Raw genomic sequence first — 16162 nt, forward strand, 5'->3', positions numbered from 1 at the left:
AGCATGAAGGATAGACTCGGTGTTTTGGAGACTGAATTTTGGAGACTAGTTTGTTAGAGGTTAAGTTTTGCTTTCCAAAGTTGTGGTTTGCCCTGAAGTTATCTGTATTTTAATGCTAATTCCACTGCCCCAAGGACAGCTGCCTAGTCACTACTCAGAACTCAGGTGACCTTGTGGTTGTGCTCTGGTGTTACAAGGAGAATTTAAGGATTGTGATTAAGGATTGCCAGTGTTTCATTGACTAACTCAAACTTATTTATAATTGAGAAAAAATCAAACAGGTAGAGATTGTTACAAGATTTACGAAGGATTGATGAGGTTTTAGAACTTGTGAGAGCATTAGAGCTTGTTTGCTTACTTCAACCGCCATTTCAAGACAGATTTAGAGGATTGTTTTTATGCAGTTTGTTTACATCCTGGCGATTGTTTTTATTTTGTGAGCTTGCTTATAATTTTAGAGAGCCCATAAAGTGATATCATTAAAAATTTTTACAAAAGAATGGCTAATAGCCTTATTATGTAATTTTTTTGCTTCTTCAATGTAAGAAGTTAGAACTTTGAATCTTTCAGTGTATATGGAAATTTTTACTACAAATCTTTGCTCTCAAAATGAGCTTTAATATTTGGGGAGTAGCTGTTACACTACTCCAGAAAAGAATATTTGAAACTAATTTTAAGCTTCTAAGGATATGTTAATTGCCAAAGTACCTCACCTTACCAGAGGACTTAACTTTGTTATCCTCATTGGAGATAAAGCTTTTGTCATTAGTACAAAATTGTAGGCTAGAGTCATGGAAGTATTTTAAAAAGAAACCTGGTGAAACATACCTTATTCCAAACAGCAATCAAATTGGTTATTACAAAATACAAATATTTGGCCTATTACATATACAAATTTCAGGCAAAATTGATAATTTTATTCCTTGCATTCTTTTGTATTTCCTGTACATTTGTGCATGCAACCCATAGAAAATGCGCTTAGTGTATTTATAGGTGGTTCATCTAATGAAAAGGCTACATGTACGATTGGATCACTTGTTTATTCTCTTCAGTTCCCCAAGCTTCAACACAGACTATTAAATTACGTGTTGTTGCCACTGTTTTTAAATGTTAAAAATCAAGCTTTCAATTCATATACTGATAGCCAATGTGTGGCTTGTGGTTTTACAATTGATTAAAAGTTTTCGTTTTTTTTTTAGATACTACTAGTCCTCAAATTTTACAATCACTTAATGCTTTATTAAAGGCAGGTTTTCTACATGAAATCAGTGAGTGATGATTTCAGTGTGAATTGTCTGACTCTTCCTTCTGCTCTTCCACTCTCTCTCTCTCTTTTCCTCTCTTCCTCTCCTGGCTTGACACGATAACCTGTGTGTGTGTATGTGTGTTTCTTTCATCCTGTAGGCTTTCGCCCGATTCTCGGTACCGTGTCTGTGTTGGCGCCGACAGCTCTGCTCTCCAGAGTCAGCAGAAATGGCATGCATCAGCAACACTGAGCCAGGAGATGGAGACATTAATTCAGTGTGCTAGCTAGCTGGTGGCTTTAGGGTAAGTCTCCAGTCAAAAACCTTATGAGTAGGGCTCTGCAGCAGGACCAGCTTGGGAGCCACTTGTTAAAGCAGAGAAGCCTACTGGAGGAAGGAACCATGTCACCAGTGCTTCATGGATCCCTTTCCTCCACAACAGAAAGACACTGGGGAGAAACATAACTTTCTTCTATGAAAAGGCATTTTTTTAAAGGTTAAGCAAAAGAAAAAATTAGACCAGCAACGCATAATGGAAATAAAATACAAATCACATTTGTGATTTCAAATTTTCTAATAGTCCTATATTTTAAAAATAATAGGTCAAAAGAAATGAGCGAAATTTGAGGAATACATCATGGTTCTAGTCAATGCATTATCATTTAACATATGATCAGTATAGACATTACCAATGACGTCATTAACACTGATGTATTTCGTATTAAGCTCTGTATTCAGATATGCATTTTACACATGTTGGCACAAAGCAAAGGTCTTGCATCCAAGGGGCTAAGAGTCAAATAAATGTGACCAGAAAGGTGGATTCAACTTGCTGGATATAAGATGAGAGAGAGAGAAAGAGAGAGAGAGAGAGAGAGAGAGAGAGAGAGAGAGAGAGAGAGAGAGAGAGCGCAAGAGCGCAGACAGAGGAATCTAGAAGAGTCCAGAGCAGAAAAAGAAAGCTGTAAACTGAACATTGCCAACAGACTGGACAGGGCCAGACTCTCTGCAGGAGCATAGAGAACAGAGAAAAGAGGGAGAATAGCAGGGTTGTAAGGAATTTGACTGGCTGGGGGCAGGGAGCCTGTGAACGCAGGAGGCTGGTATGCTGGCATGGACTCTGAAATGTGCAATAATACCTGGTTACCTGTAACATTGAAGAAGCCTGGATCTCTCACAGGGTAATGAGAACCACAGGTACCCATGTGTCCCTTCTCCTGGGTAAGAGGAACAGAAGGTAGTTTCACAAGTTCCAGAGGAATGCTGACTCTTACCTAACTGCCACAGGCTGAGCTCATTGGACTTCCCCTTGGGATTCGGGGAACTGAAGTTTCCTATGGACCTGACACCAGGGGGATAGTAACATGATCTTTTATAATAATAAAACAAAAGACAGTCTAGAATCAATTTACTAAGTGAATTAATAGGGAAATATAGGATAAGTTGGCTAATACCCCAGAAGGGAAATCTCTGGTATAGGTTTCAGATGCTGTCAGATGACATTTGCACCTTTAGGGTTGTTGTGATCTAAATTACAACATCTCAAACATTTTACATAATAGTCACAAGAATGAGGGCCCATGGCTTGCCAAAGAATGATACCCGGACTCATTGAGTGTGTTATTCTGCAGAAATCCAGCATGCTGGAGTCCCCCATTAGCAAGTCAGAGAGACTACCAATGAGTTTGCAGGCATGATTTAAAGTACATTAGGGAATCCTGGGGTAGGTGACTGTACTGGCTGGTTTGTGTGTCAACTTGACACAAGCTGAAGTTATCACAGAGAAAGGAGAATCATTTGAGGAAATGTCTCCATGAGACCAATATGCAGGGCAGTGATCTCAACTAGTGATCAAGATGGGAGGATCCAGCCCATTGTGGGTGGTGCTGTCCCTCAGCAGGAGTTCTTGGGTTCTATAAGAGAGCAAGCTGAGCAAGCCAGGGGAGGGAAGGCAGTAAGTAACATCCCTCCATGACCTCTGCACTAGCTCCTGTTTCTTGACCTGCTTGAGTTTCAGTCCTGGCTTCCTTTGGTGATGAACAGCAATGTGGAAGTTTAAGCCGAATAAACTCTTTCCTCCCCAACTTGCTTCTTGGTCTTGATGTTTGTGGAGGAATAGGAATCTGACTAAGAGAGTGACCTCTATGATAATGTCAGGTCCATCTCAACTATATGGGAGTGTCAGGACTGGAAATTTGTCAGGCAGGTCTGAAAACTGCTGGTGACCCTTAGTCCTTGCCTCAGGCTAACTGCTGAGGCCTGGAATTGCCCAGTTCATGGAAACAGATATTTAGGCCTAGTCTCCTTAACTGCCAAGTTGAAGCCTGTTGTGGAATCAGCCTACCTTTCTCAACAGTGATATCAGGGAACATATAGGCATTGATAATAAGTAACTATGAAGGAAGTAAATATAGGACAAGATCTAGAACATTTCATTGCTTAACAATTTCCACATTCTAATCAGACTGTGATCTTTAACTCAGATGTGGCTTATGCTCTACAGTGGCTCCTGTTGTGCTGAGACAGAGCAGAAACAGATGCCGATTAAGGTCCTTGCAGGTGTGCATCTCCAGAAACTGACCTTCCTTCCATCCAGTCTTTGGGGCTTTGGTAATTGAGTTTGCAGAAACAAATCAACGATTGGCAGAAATAAAGGAACAGAATTACTAATGTGCAAGTAGACAGCTGTCACGCTGAGCATGAAACTCAGAGACGAGCCCTGACGATTGTGGCTTAAGGATTCTTTATGAGGAGGACAGAAGTGAGGCCACACCAATTTCAGAGGAGGAGTCAGTGCTTTATAGGGGACATGGGCCAGGCACATAGAAGTGACAGCATCTGGGAGCACAGTCTGTCTGGGATCTATGGGCGTGAGTTCTCTTCTTGTCTCCTGCTTGTTATCCATCAGGAAGTTCATCCTTAGGACCTTTACACAGATAAAGGAGCTTCAGAAATGATACCTAGCTTTTATTTCAGGTGCAAAGGAGGACTGATTGCAAGCCAGAACTCCTAAAGCTGGTTTGTTAATTTAAAAAACAAACAAAAAACAGACAAACAAACAAAAACATCAGGCTTCACTTTGAAGTATTTGTGTTTTCTGAGTTCCAACACATTGCTTTACTCAGCTCTTAAGAATAAGATCCAGGATTTCTAGGAGCATGACATGTAATTCCACATTACTTCAGCTTTTGCTCAAGTAAATAGCAAACACCTTAAGTACAGAGTCATCCCTTAACCCAAGTCCTACAGTCAATGTCTGGGCCCTGGGCGCTCTAACAAGTTTGGATAAATGACCACCAAATGTGTGTGTCTGTGCCTGTGCCTGTGTGTGTGTGTGTGTGTGTGTGTGTGTGTGTGTGTGTGTGTGTGTGTGTACATATACAACTAGCCACATTAGGAGGAAACCAAATAATGAGACCCACTGACTCATCCAGCCAAGTCCATCTTCAGGCTCCTGCACAGGATTAGGCTTGAATACAAAGTGGTCAGGATGTGGTCCATTCCACCCATTGTTGATCCTGGCACTGTCTCAGTGGCACTCTCTCCTTGTGAAACCTTTTCTAGGGAACAAGTTCCTTTCTTTTCTTCTTCTACTTCTTTTTTCCCCAAGGAGACTCCTTGGAAAAATACAATTCCTTGGAACCTCTATTCCCAGGGGCAAAAGGCACAAGGATGTCTCTCCTTAGAACATCTGATGCTACGATGGTGGTGATAATTTGCAGCCTGATCTGAATTATTCCTATGTTTGAAAGCAGTGTTTAGAATTTAGTGGGTGATTTATCTGTCTGTAGGGTTTATATAAATACTACTTACTAGTCTTTCATATTATTTGTTTTTCTTTTAATTTTTCTAAGAGAAGACATGGGGAATCCATGGCTGGATTTGAACTCCTGATCTTTCTACTTCTGCTTCTGCCCAACTTCTACATGCTTGCAAGTATTGTAATGTGCTTTTAGTATTACAGGGCATACATGTGCCACCAGGCCTGGCTAGTCTGCTAGTTTTCATGCTATTCTATTTTAAATGTCTTATTTTTGAAGTGATCTCTATACATTTGTATCCAACCATCTATACAACTCCAGGCGAAGGTGCACCCCATATAATAAAGCCAATACTAATATATATCCATATCCATATATATATCCATATATATATGGATATATATACATATACATATACATATATATATATATACATATATATATATATATATATAATCAAAGAAAGACTTGCTCTGCTTTTCCTTCCTTCCTTCCATAGCCCAGGCTGACCTTGTACTCCCTATCTAAGCCTCTCATGCTCTCATGTGCTGGGATTGTAGGTGGATGCCATCACTCCCAGTCTTGATAGTTTTACCTTGAAAAGCTCTTGTAAGTTTACGAACTTTAAATGTCTGTTTTTGTTTCACATCAGCCTTCTTGGGTTGGTTCAGGACATACTATCCAACACAGGACCCCTTAGTATTAGTAAAAACAGCAGCATAAGAAAAGTAATTCTCACCTTCCCTTCTTCCTATCACAAACTATAACATCTAGGAAAGTTTTCCTAGATTTCCCATTTTCCTTCCCCATACCAGATAATATGACCCTCATTTTAAGAGGCGACTTTCCTATACTCAGGTGACAAGAGCACTCTACTCTTTTAATCTTAATCTCTTCCTTGTACTAAAAAGCCATAGATTATGTAATTTATGAACAACAGTTTAGGTAATTTAGCTCTCAACTCTAAAAGTTGGCCTCCAATGCTATTTCTCTATGACAGACCACTCTTCCTTAAGACTGAGCACGAAACTGCACAAGTCAGGACAGGAGAGTTGGCCAAGTAGTTAAGAATGCTTGGTACAATTACAGAGCATGCAGGTCTGTAGGTTGATGGTATTATGCAGGTGAAGGTAGGCCAGAAAAAACAAGGCCTGTCATTGGACAAAAAGGAAGGGAAGTGGGAACTCTCTTTAGAAGTGAAGGAGAATCAGGAGAGAAGGAGTCAGAGGGAGGGAAAGGACCTGGGAGAACATGGCAGCAGATGTTAAGATTCTTTTCTGTGTATAGATACAGGTAATAGTGAATATTTCCAAGGGATGGGTATGTACAGGACTTTGTGTTGTCTAGATGGGCAAATTATCTTATCAATTGGATCAGAGGTTATTATGTGATGTGTTCTTTCATGTGGTGACTTAATTGAGTTCAAGAGAAGGTGTGATGGCAGGAAGCACCAAGCCTGCCACGAAATTGGGGTGTGTATGCTTGGTGTGGAAACAACCTGCCTTGGGGACTTAATGGGTAGATAGATTGCTGCCGGTTTCAGAGAGTAGCCATCAGCAGTGTGAGATGGGAGGGAGCTTAGCAGGTGACATATTTGCTGACTGAGATGAAAATAACCCACAGATGACACGTGTGTTGATACTAGTGGGGAATAAAAGAAACCATTTTTATTTTTTATAATAACACAGGTTTGGTACCCAGCACTCACATGGTGACTTCCAAACACATTAACTCCAGTTTCAGGGACATAATACCCTCTGAAGACACTCTTCTTCAGAGAGCCCCACCATGTCCACTCATCATAGTTTTCTCGAAACTCCTATCTAAGGGGACCTGCTTAATTCTGCTCTCCTAAGTCTACTTCCTTCTCTTTATTCCCAGTGTTATCCAGTCTACTTTCCCCCACATGTCCCTGAACACTCCTCTCTCATCTATCCACACCCATTCCCTCACTTAGAGGATAGTACATGGTATAAACCTGATGAATATTTATTGACTGCATGAATTTCTGCTATGAAAAATGAAGTATACTGTTAAAACTTCTAAAATAGTTTTAAAATATTTATTTTTTCCCCACACCTTCCATAAAAAACTTATGGCCAATTTTATTTAATCTTGTGGGAAAATTTGTCTTTCTTGACAAGGTGCCCTGATGTCTTTGGTTTTCTGCTGTATGTTTAAGGAATTTTATTTAGGGCATTAGCCTGAGGGCAACAGAAAAGTGACAGATGTGTTCTTTGTCCTCATTGTTGAGTGCTGCAGCCACCAGGCAATGTGTGGTGACCAAATACTCGAATACACCATGTAGCTCGTGCAAGTGAGAAGGAGAAATTTTTTTATATTATTTCACTGTGATGGGTTTGCATTTCAATGGCTGCATGACTAATGGCTTATATATGGGAGAGAGCAACTCCATCCTTAAATACTGTATATAAGCTGTTTTGTTACCAAACTGGCCGACAATCTTATTCTTATTTAAGTGCAAGGATACCAGTTAAAATCACCTCCAATCTCGAATATGTGAAGGTTTTGCAGAAGAAATAACTGGTTGAGAATAAAATTATCAGTAGACATAAAGCTTTTAATTAAACCAAGATGGTCAGTACTCTGAAACAAGGCAGGGCAGATCCCCGTCTCTTTTCTTCTCTTCACTGCCAACCACAGCAATGACAATAAATAATACCCATGCTCCTCTGCAAGCATGGTCATCATCATTCTCATGGGCACAACCCCTAAGGCTGTCATCACCCCATTTCCCAGATGCACAAAGTGAGGTTCCAAGAACACTACTTGGCAACAGCAGACCCAAGACGCTAAAAGTTTATGTGGTCCCAGGGACAGGCCGCATGTGCCATATCACTTCCCTTCCCACACCAAGATCCCAGATATTCTTAAAATAGATGAAAGATCATTTAAGAGCATCTCTTGCCAGCACTGCTTCTTGTACACATCAATGCTGTACACACACAAAAGACTAGGTGGATTCAAATCACAAAGCAAAACTGAATTCCACGTCATTCATTAAATTATTGAGCGTATTAAAAATGGAAGTGTGAGAGGGGGATTGGGACTCTAATTTTGCAGCACAAACACTTCCACCCACATGCCAGCCTCTCATTATGGTTCTGTGAAGGGGCACAGTTGATATCCATAGCCTTCATTTCACTCAGCTCTTGCTAAAACTGTGAACATACTAAGTCATCACTGTAGTTCATAGCAACAAGGAATCCAGCCCACCCATCAGGCTCTCCTTTACCTGTAGGGGAGCCCAGCACTTCATAATTTCACATTAATGAAGAGTAGACTCCGTCCTTGTTTCTATCTTGCATTTCATTTCCACAATAATTTGAAGAGCATGCGGAATGGGGATCACGTGAGCAAATGTAAACAGTGCTCAGTTACCACAGCTCTGAAAGATATGTTCTTCCAACAATGTAGGTGACTACTCTATCCAAGCCTCAGGGCCATGTCCTTGACCTGGTTACTCCCTGAACTAACACATGCATAAGATATACTTTTTCAAAAGCTGACTCCCTGAGTGTTCTCTAAACCTGCACACATGCTACTGGAGAAATGGCCAGAGGAAACTTACCAATACATACGATCTTTAAGTTGTCTTTCGAGTGTATATATGTTGTTCCCTAGTCTAGACATTCTGACTCTATCCTACACTTTCCTACATGACAGTGGCTGCTCTCCATCTTCCTCACTCTCCTTTCCTATCTGTGCCTTCAGCCATTGGCCTATTTCTCAGAGAAAACAGAAATGGCTAGAAAAGAAAAGAAGCTTTCCAAACTCCTTCGGACAAGTGTCCCATGCACCCCGTGTTCCCATCTGTGAACAGTGCTGCCTTTATCTGAAGCTATTTCTTTCTCTTCTGTTAAACTCCCAGCCCATGAGTGCCAGGGTTAGTCTTGTGTTTGTCAGACTTACTGGTGGGACAAACTGTCTGTTAGAAATCATGTAAAGGAGGGAAATCTTTTGCTTTTGTTTCCTTGCTTGTGGTTTCAGTCCAGGTCAGCTGGTTCCTGTGGAGAGGCAGAATATCCTGGGAGGAAGCTAGGGTGGGAGGAAAGCTCCAATCGAGGAACAGCCAATTGACATGGGGGCCAGGAACCAGAGTGTAATCTTGACCTATCTCCCAACATCCTTTATCTGAATTGGAACCCACAGCCTCTGGAGAGCCACCCACATCCATGGTGAGCTGTTCCATTCTAAGACCGCATCCCAGCCACTCAGAGGCATGCTTTACTAATCTCCTAGGTGCTTAATACCATCAATTCCATAAGCAAGAGCAGTCGTCACAATTCCCATTTTAAACACTATGTGCTACTTACCTTCTTATACAAACAAACACCTCTGTCAACCCCACTGCCACAGCTAATAACCCTTCTTCTCCTATCTTCTAGAGCAGAACTCCCTGGAAGATCCCTTTCTGTGTCCTATCCCCTTTTGCAATTCTCAGTTGACTCACTGTGTAACAAACTGCTTTTGTTCAAATTAGCAGTGACTGCTACATCCAGAAATCCAGTGGCTCTTAGTCCTGTTTTCTGTTTTGATACTGGCTGCTCCATTGTCTTGTATCTGCTCTCCATTTGGTCTTCAGGAACCCTGCTTTGCTGAGGAAACCTCAGTTTCCCCACTGTTCTCCCCTGGATTGAAGAGCCACACAGACTCTTGTTCGTCATCTCTTCTCTTCTCCCATTCCCATGCATTTTCATGGCTTTAGCTACATGCTGGCATGCTGCCCTGTGTAATCCAAAGGCAGTGTCCCCAGACTCATAGCCAGTTGCTCATTTCCCCTGGGAATTCCAGTGTCTGGTAGATCTCTCAAAACTTAGCTTGTCCCAAACTAGCCAGGGACATTCCTGAAACTTGAACGACTCTGTCTTCTATTTCTGAGTCTATGACAAGTCCAGCCTCTTATTTACTAGGTCAATGTCTTACCTGACTCCCCCTCCTTCTTTCTCTCATGTCCCAGGCAATGCACCACGGTCCACAGTGTTTGTGATCCAAGTGTGCTGAGCCTCCGTCCACTTTTCACCCTCTCTGCTCTTGCTCAGCCCCACCAGGTCCTCATCAGCTGACCTCAGCTGTGATGGCTTCCTGAGTATCTCCCTGCTCCTTGCGTTGCTCCATAGTAGTCGATTACAACAGTCAAAGTAGCTCCTGTAAGATGTCAGTCAGAGAGTGTTCCTTGTAATGTCATTTGCCTTAGTATAAAAGCTGGAGTCTTGGGTGATGGGGAGATGGCTCAGCAGTTCAGAGCGTTTGTGACTCTTCCAGGTGACCCATGTTTGATTCTTAGCACTAATGTCAGGTGGCTCTCAACTGGGAAGGATCTAGCTGCAGGCATTTTTTCAACAGCTCAGCCCGTGTCAGCACACAGGAACAGAATAAAAAGGGGATTAGGCATGCTGTCCTTGCTCCCCCTTACTCTGATGAGACCCCAGCCTATGGGATGCTGCTGCTCACACTCAGGTGGACCCTCCTATGTCAGCAAATCCTCTGAAAATGACCTCACAGACTGAGCAGTGGGTGTAGCAGAAACAAAATATTGCAGGTGTTTTACATGGAGATAAACTTCTAAGAGCTAATACCCTACTTTTAATCAGCTCTCTGGGACCCCAACCTTCAAACCACATAAATTCAGCAGCAAAATAGTACATTCTGAGGTTGAACTTTCTCCTCTGCAGGAAGAAGAGAGGAACCTGGTAGCTGGTTTGGTCCAAGCAAGGTGCTTTCCCTGTGCTCTGCTGGAGGCATAAACTCCGTGAACTGAAAATAGCCAAGAAAACAACTATAATTTCCTCCTTGCTTCCTACAAAGGATTGAACAAAAATGCTCAGGCCCTCCCGGGCGATCATAAAGAAGTTTAAAATTGCAAATATTATTAAATACGTAAGTAAATGGGAAAAACTTCAATTTCTACCATGTTCATTTTTTCTAGGATAATAATATTCTCTGGGGGCTGGAGAGATGGTTAAGAGCACTGGCTGCTCTTCCCGAGGTCCTGAGTTCAACTCTCAGCAAGCACTTGGTGGCTCAGGACCATCTGTCTATGAGGGGATCTGGGGCCCTCTTCTGGCATGCCGGTGTACATGCAGCAGAGCACTCATTATCTAAAAAAGCAAACAAAAAACAAATAAAATTTTAAGCAATCTGAGGTTATTTTGTTCCATAAAACCAGAAGACCTTTGCTAACTCCTAAAATCCTGTGTGAGAAAAGCACAGGCTCTGTAGCTAGGGACTTTTATAATGAAACCACTCCCAGGAAGGAAATTTGAGAGTGGCTCACCCCAGGAGTGAGTGAAGTGGGTAGGAAACACCATAACATCTACTTAAAAGAGTGTCTATTGTGAGAAGTGCTGATATATTTTTAAACACTTTAATTTGGTACTTAAAATAATTATATGAAATATACAAACACATGCTATATTCTTTTTAAAGCTCTCTCTGTGTGTGTGTGTACAGTTTTGTGTATGTGTGTGTATATGTTTGGGCATGTGTGTGTACATGTGTTTGTGTATGTGTATGTATATGTTTGGGCATGTGTGTGTACATGTGTTTGTGTATGTGTGTGTGTGTGTGTGTGTTTGTGTGTGCATGTGTATTCTCAAAATGTGCACCAGTGCATACATATGCACTGGTTCAAGTGCTCCTTTTTGAGCATATACGACATATATGCATGTGCCCATACAGGACAGAAGATGGTACTGGGTCTTCTGGAAATGGAATGGTTTTGATCCACCTGATTTGTATGCTAGGAACTGAACTCCGGTCCTCTGTAAAATCAGCAAGAACTCTCAACTCCTGAGGCAGTGCCCTGCAAACCCTGCTCCATGTGTAAAGGTTTTTTTTTTTTAACCTGTCTATCAGTACAACATCAGAAATATTCCAATACTGCTCTTCCCAGAATTCTATTCACCTTCAACCAAACAGCAAGGATTAGCCAATGGCTCACCCAACCACAGAGCTCAAAGTTGTTTCCAGAGTTCCCTATGCTACACCGGCTCGGGTCTTTCCACTTGGAATCTGGGCACTGAAGCATCTTCTCCAGCCCCATCAACAAAGGCACCGACTCAGAACAAGAGAGCAACTGACCAAATACTTGAGTGACCCTAAGTGCTTGTAGAAATCTGATGGTCAGAGCAGGATGGCAAAGGAAAACATGATGCTGGTTAACAAAAAAAGTTCTCCTGCTTTAGAACTGACGGTTTCCAGAAACTTTGCTTCAGCTGAGCCTGTTTCTTCATCCATCACAGGGTTACCCTGTAGGGTTAGGTACTTCAGACATCATGGTGGCACATGGTGCATTTCAATTTAGAAAGCCTCATAAGTCACTTCTAGGAGATGCCAAAGAAGACAGTAAGGGAGTACAGCCCTCTCTTGCTTCTCACAGAGGCAGAACGGGCAACCTCTGTCCTTCACTGTGTTACGGGCATTGGGGCCCTGCTTCCAGGTTGGAGATAAACTCAGAGAGACTCCATAATTTATGGCTTTAAGTATGAAAAGAGATGCAAGTGAATTCAAATTAAGTAATTGCATCAATTATTTTAAGTGTTTGTTTGGTTTTCATTATATTTAGGAACCTTCGAAATCCTCTCACTTAAAACTTATCTCAAAAACAAGTCTGCTAAAATGATTTAGTAGGTGAAGGCCAGGGTTGGCCACAGGCATATGACAACTTGAGTTTAATTCCCTAAGATCCACATGGTAGGAGACCAGAGCTGATTCTAACAAGTTATCTTCTGTCCTCCTTGTGCCTATGTGCTCCCCTCGCCCACACAAAATAGCTACATTAAAATGAAATAAGAAAAAAAGAAAACCTCAAAAATAACTTCCCAAAATTAAAAATAACATCACTATATACATTTATGTAAAGTGTAAACGTTTTCATATTGCCTAGATATTATGGTGTCATCCCAGTAGAATAACTATTCTTGATACATATTCATTCACTTTAATCAGTTTCCTTGCTAAACATGTCTCTAAAACTATCTCTGCTTTTCTTAGTGTATTTAATGGGTTTATATTATTTTCATTATATAAAACACGTAAAATTTTTCACAAGGGTATATATGGCTACACATTTGAAGTTGTTGATATTTTATGACTCTTCTTTCTAGACCACACTATTTTGATTGAGAAATGATTCTTTCTATAAATGCTGGGGTAGCTGGAAAATTCAGGAATTTTGCCAGCCATATAATATTCTTGTCTAATTTAAATATTTTTAAATGTGTATTTCTCTGCCATTTAAAATTTTAATTTCAAATACTTTTTTAATTTTTGAAAATTTCACATTGTATTTGCATCATTTCTTCCACTCCCTCTCTTCCTCCAACCCCTCCCATGTCTCCATTAACACTCCTCTCAAACTCATAACCTCCTGTACAAGTATATATGTACACACACTCACGGGCACACACACATGCACGTGAGCACACACCCAGACACACACACACCCAACCTGCTGATCTCACTTAGTGCTTTTTATATATACATTTGTCCAGGGCTGACTTCACTGAGCACTGGATAAAAGCGAGACATTTCCTCTCCCCTCCCCTTCTCGTGTTCAAATAATTACTCTGGACTCTGAAGGACCCTACCACTCACTCACAGGCGGTGAGCTCTAGACTTTATTCCTGCTTTGAGGTAAACAGTGAGATTCCAACATGAATGGCAAAGAGGGAATCTCTCAGAATCCTTTTCACAAACAGCCATGGCCAACAACTTCTTGACTTTGGATCTCTAAAACTCAGACAACCCTTTATTAGCACACATGCCGTGGGTGTCTTAGAGTCCACTGAGCAGCTCAACCAGCGAACATCTGCTAGTTGCTGTTCAGTCATGATGGTGGGCCTAGTTTGCTTTGTAGTGCTATGTTAAACACCATGTAAACTCTGGGAGGAGGGATTTATTTGACTTACAGGTCTGATCATTGAGGGAAGCCAAGCAGGCACTCAGGCAGGAGCAGAGTTGGGGACTGTAGAGGAGTGCTGCTTGCTGGCTTCTCTCCAGGATCACATTCAGCTGCCTTCCTTATACCTCCCAGAAACACATGCCCAGGCACTTCACTGCCCAGAGCGGACAGGGGGCCTCCCACACCAGTCAGCAATCAAGACAATCTACCGAGACATTCCTACAGGCCAGTAAGATGGAAACATTTCCTCAACTGATGTTCCTGCTTCCAGATGACTCTAGTTTGTATCAAGTTGGCAAAACTAGCACAGGGAGTTTAGATGGCCAGCCATGGGGGCAGGGTGTGGGACAAAGAAGATCTATTCTCTGCCCTGGAAACAGTGGCTCCAAATACTTGGCAGATTACTTGACAGGCAACAACACAAAAGGCTATGTTTTCTTAGCATATCACACTGGTGGGGCTAGTGAGATGGCTCAGGAAGTAAAGGCACTTGTCATCAGGCCTGACAGCCTGAGTTCCATTCCCAGATTCTGTATGGCAGAAGGTGAGAATGACTTCTTCAACATTCTTCTAACATCTACATTGTGTGCTCTGGCAAATGCATGTGCACACAAATGTGTGCATGTGTGTGTGTGTGCTCACTACACCCCCACACACATATAAAAATCAACAATAATAAAATTCAGCGCAACCTCCCCCCCCCAAAGGAAAACTCATCCTAACAGGAGTTTTAGAACTCAGAGTTTTCAAAGGAAAATTGGGGAGAGACTCATCTCTGGAAATGAAGATCACTAAGACACATAACTTACAGGTTTCTAACTCATCTACTCTCCTCAAGTTTAAACAGAAATTTCCAGGTCCTGGCTCAGTTCTTCTTGAGTTCAAGATAATATACTAGCAATAATCAGAGCCATGGGGCTAACATCATTCTTTTTCCAAACAAGTAATACAGTAATAACTAATTTTCTAGAGAAGGAAATAATACAGTAGGAATTGAAGCAAAATCATTTTACACTAAATTATACACAAAATCTTTAAAAATTAAAACAAACTATTCAAGGAGATCTCACACTTGTGGTAGTAAAATGAACCACATTAATGAACCACAAACGCTGGGGCTTCACTACCAACCCCATGGCCACCAGCCCTGTGGCTATCCAGTACTTGCAATGTGGCTAGTTCAGAGTGAGCTATGCTGGAAGAATAAAATATGTCTTATATTCAAAGTATTTAGCACAACAGAAGAAATGAATACCGAAATAGTTTTATGGCTCCATGTTGAACTAATGTTTAGGATAAATTGGTTTAAGTAAATGACATTACTGAATTTAATTCCACCAGCTGCTTCTTGCTGTTTTAATGGTGATTCAAACATTGAAGAAGAAAGTTTCTGAGCAGCGATCCACAGAACTTTCTCAAACTGAGCAGAACTTTGGAGTAGAAGGTAAAAGATTAAAGAAAACACCTGTTGAGATGTTGCAGCATGGAATGTTCTTGGGAACATCAGGCTACTTGGGGATAGATTATCTGATGAAACGAATAGCAACCATGGGATTTGGGTTTGTGCGTGCATGCATGCCTGTGTGCCTGTGTGCGTGTGTGTGTATGTTTGGTACTTAAGAAATTGAGGAGTAGCCTTTTTTTCTCCTGCTAAATATGATCAGCCCCTGGCAAAAACCTTAGCCTTCTGTGGAACTGAGTTTGTGAATTAAGGGACCCAAAGCACAAATGTCTCTTTTGAGGTTAGTGTCATATTGCAATCTCTTCCAGTTCCAAGTAAGATCAACAGTCACACTGTGTTCCAGACAACAACCCCAAAGTGGAATTGGGTTATAGGAAACCATGCTTATTTCTTTCTTTGCTTTATGCCTTTGTGGATCTGACTTCCACACACTGAGCAGCCACTGCCCGGGACTTGCCTAGCTGGAGGGATTCACCCAGTCTCTACCATTTCCTCTTCCTCAACTGCCTTTTGGGATTTACATTTGTCTTTTCCTCCTATGGGCCATCAAGTATGCAAATTCACTTGGGTTTATCTATCTACAGGTTTTGGTAGGAAGGCATCATCCCAAAATGTCATCAGAACTGGAGGAACTCAAATTTGAAATCCAGAAATGTAAATTCGAGAGGCATGAACTTTATCAAATCCTGGACCTTTATATCTATGATGATTGGGACAACAGGTAGTCATTATGCCCAGTAACCTGTTCGCTGTCTTGTGCTCTCTCTCT

The sequence above is a fragment of the Rattus norvegicus genome, chromosome 12 (assembly GCF_021556685.1).
Source record: "Rattus norvegicus strain SHRSP/BbbUtx chromosome 12, alternate assembly SHRSP_T2T, whole genome shotgun sequence".
NCBI classification, from domain to species: domain Eukaryota; kingdom Metazoa; phylum Chordata; class Mammalia; order Rodentia; family Muridae; genus Rattus; species Rattus norvegicus.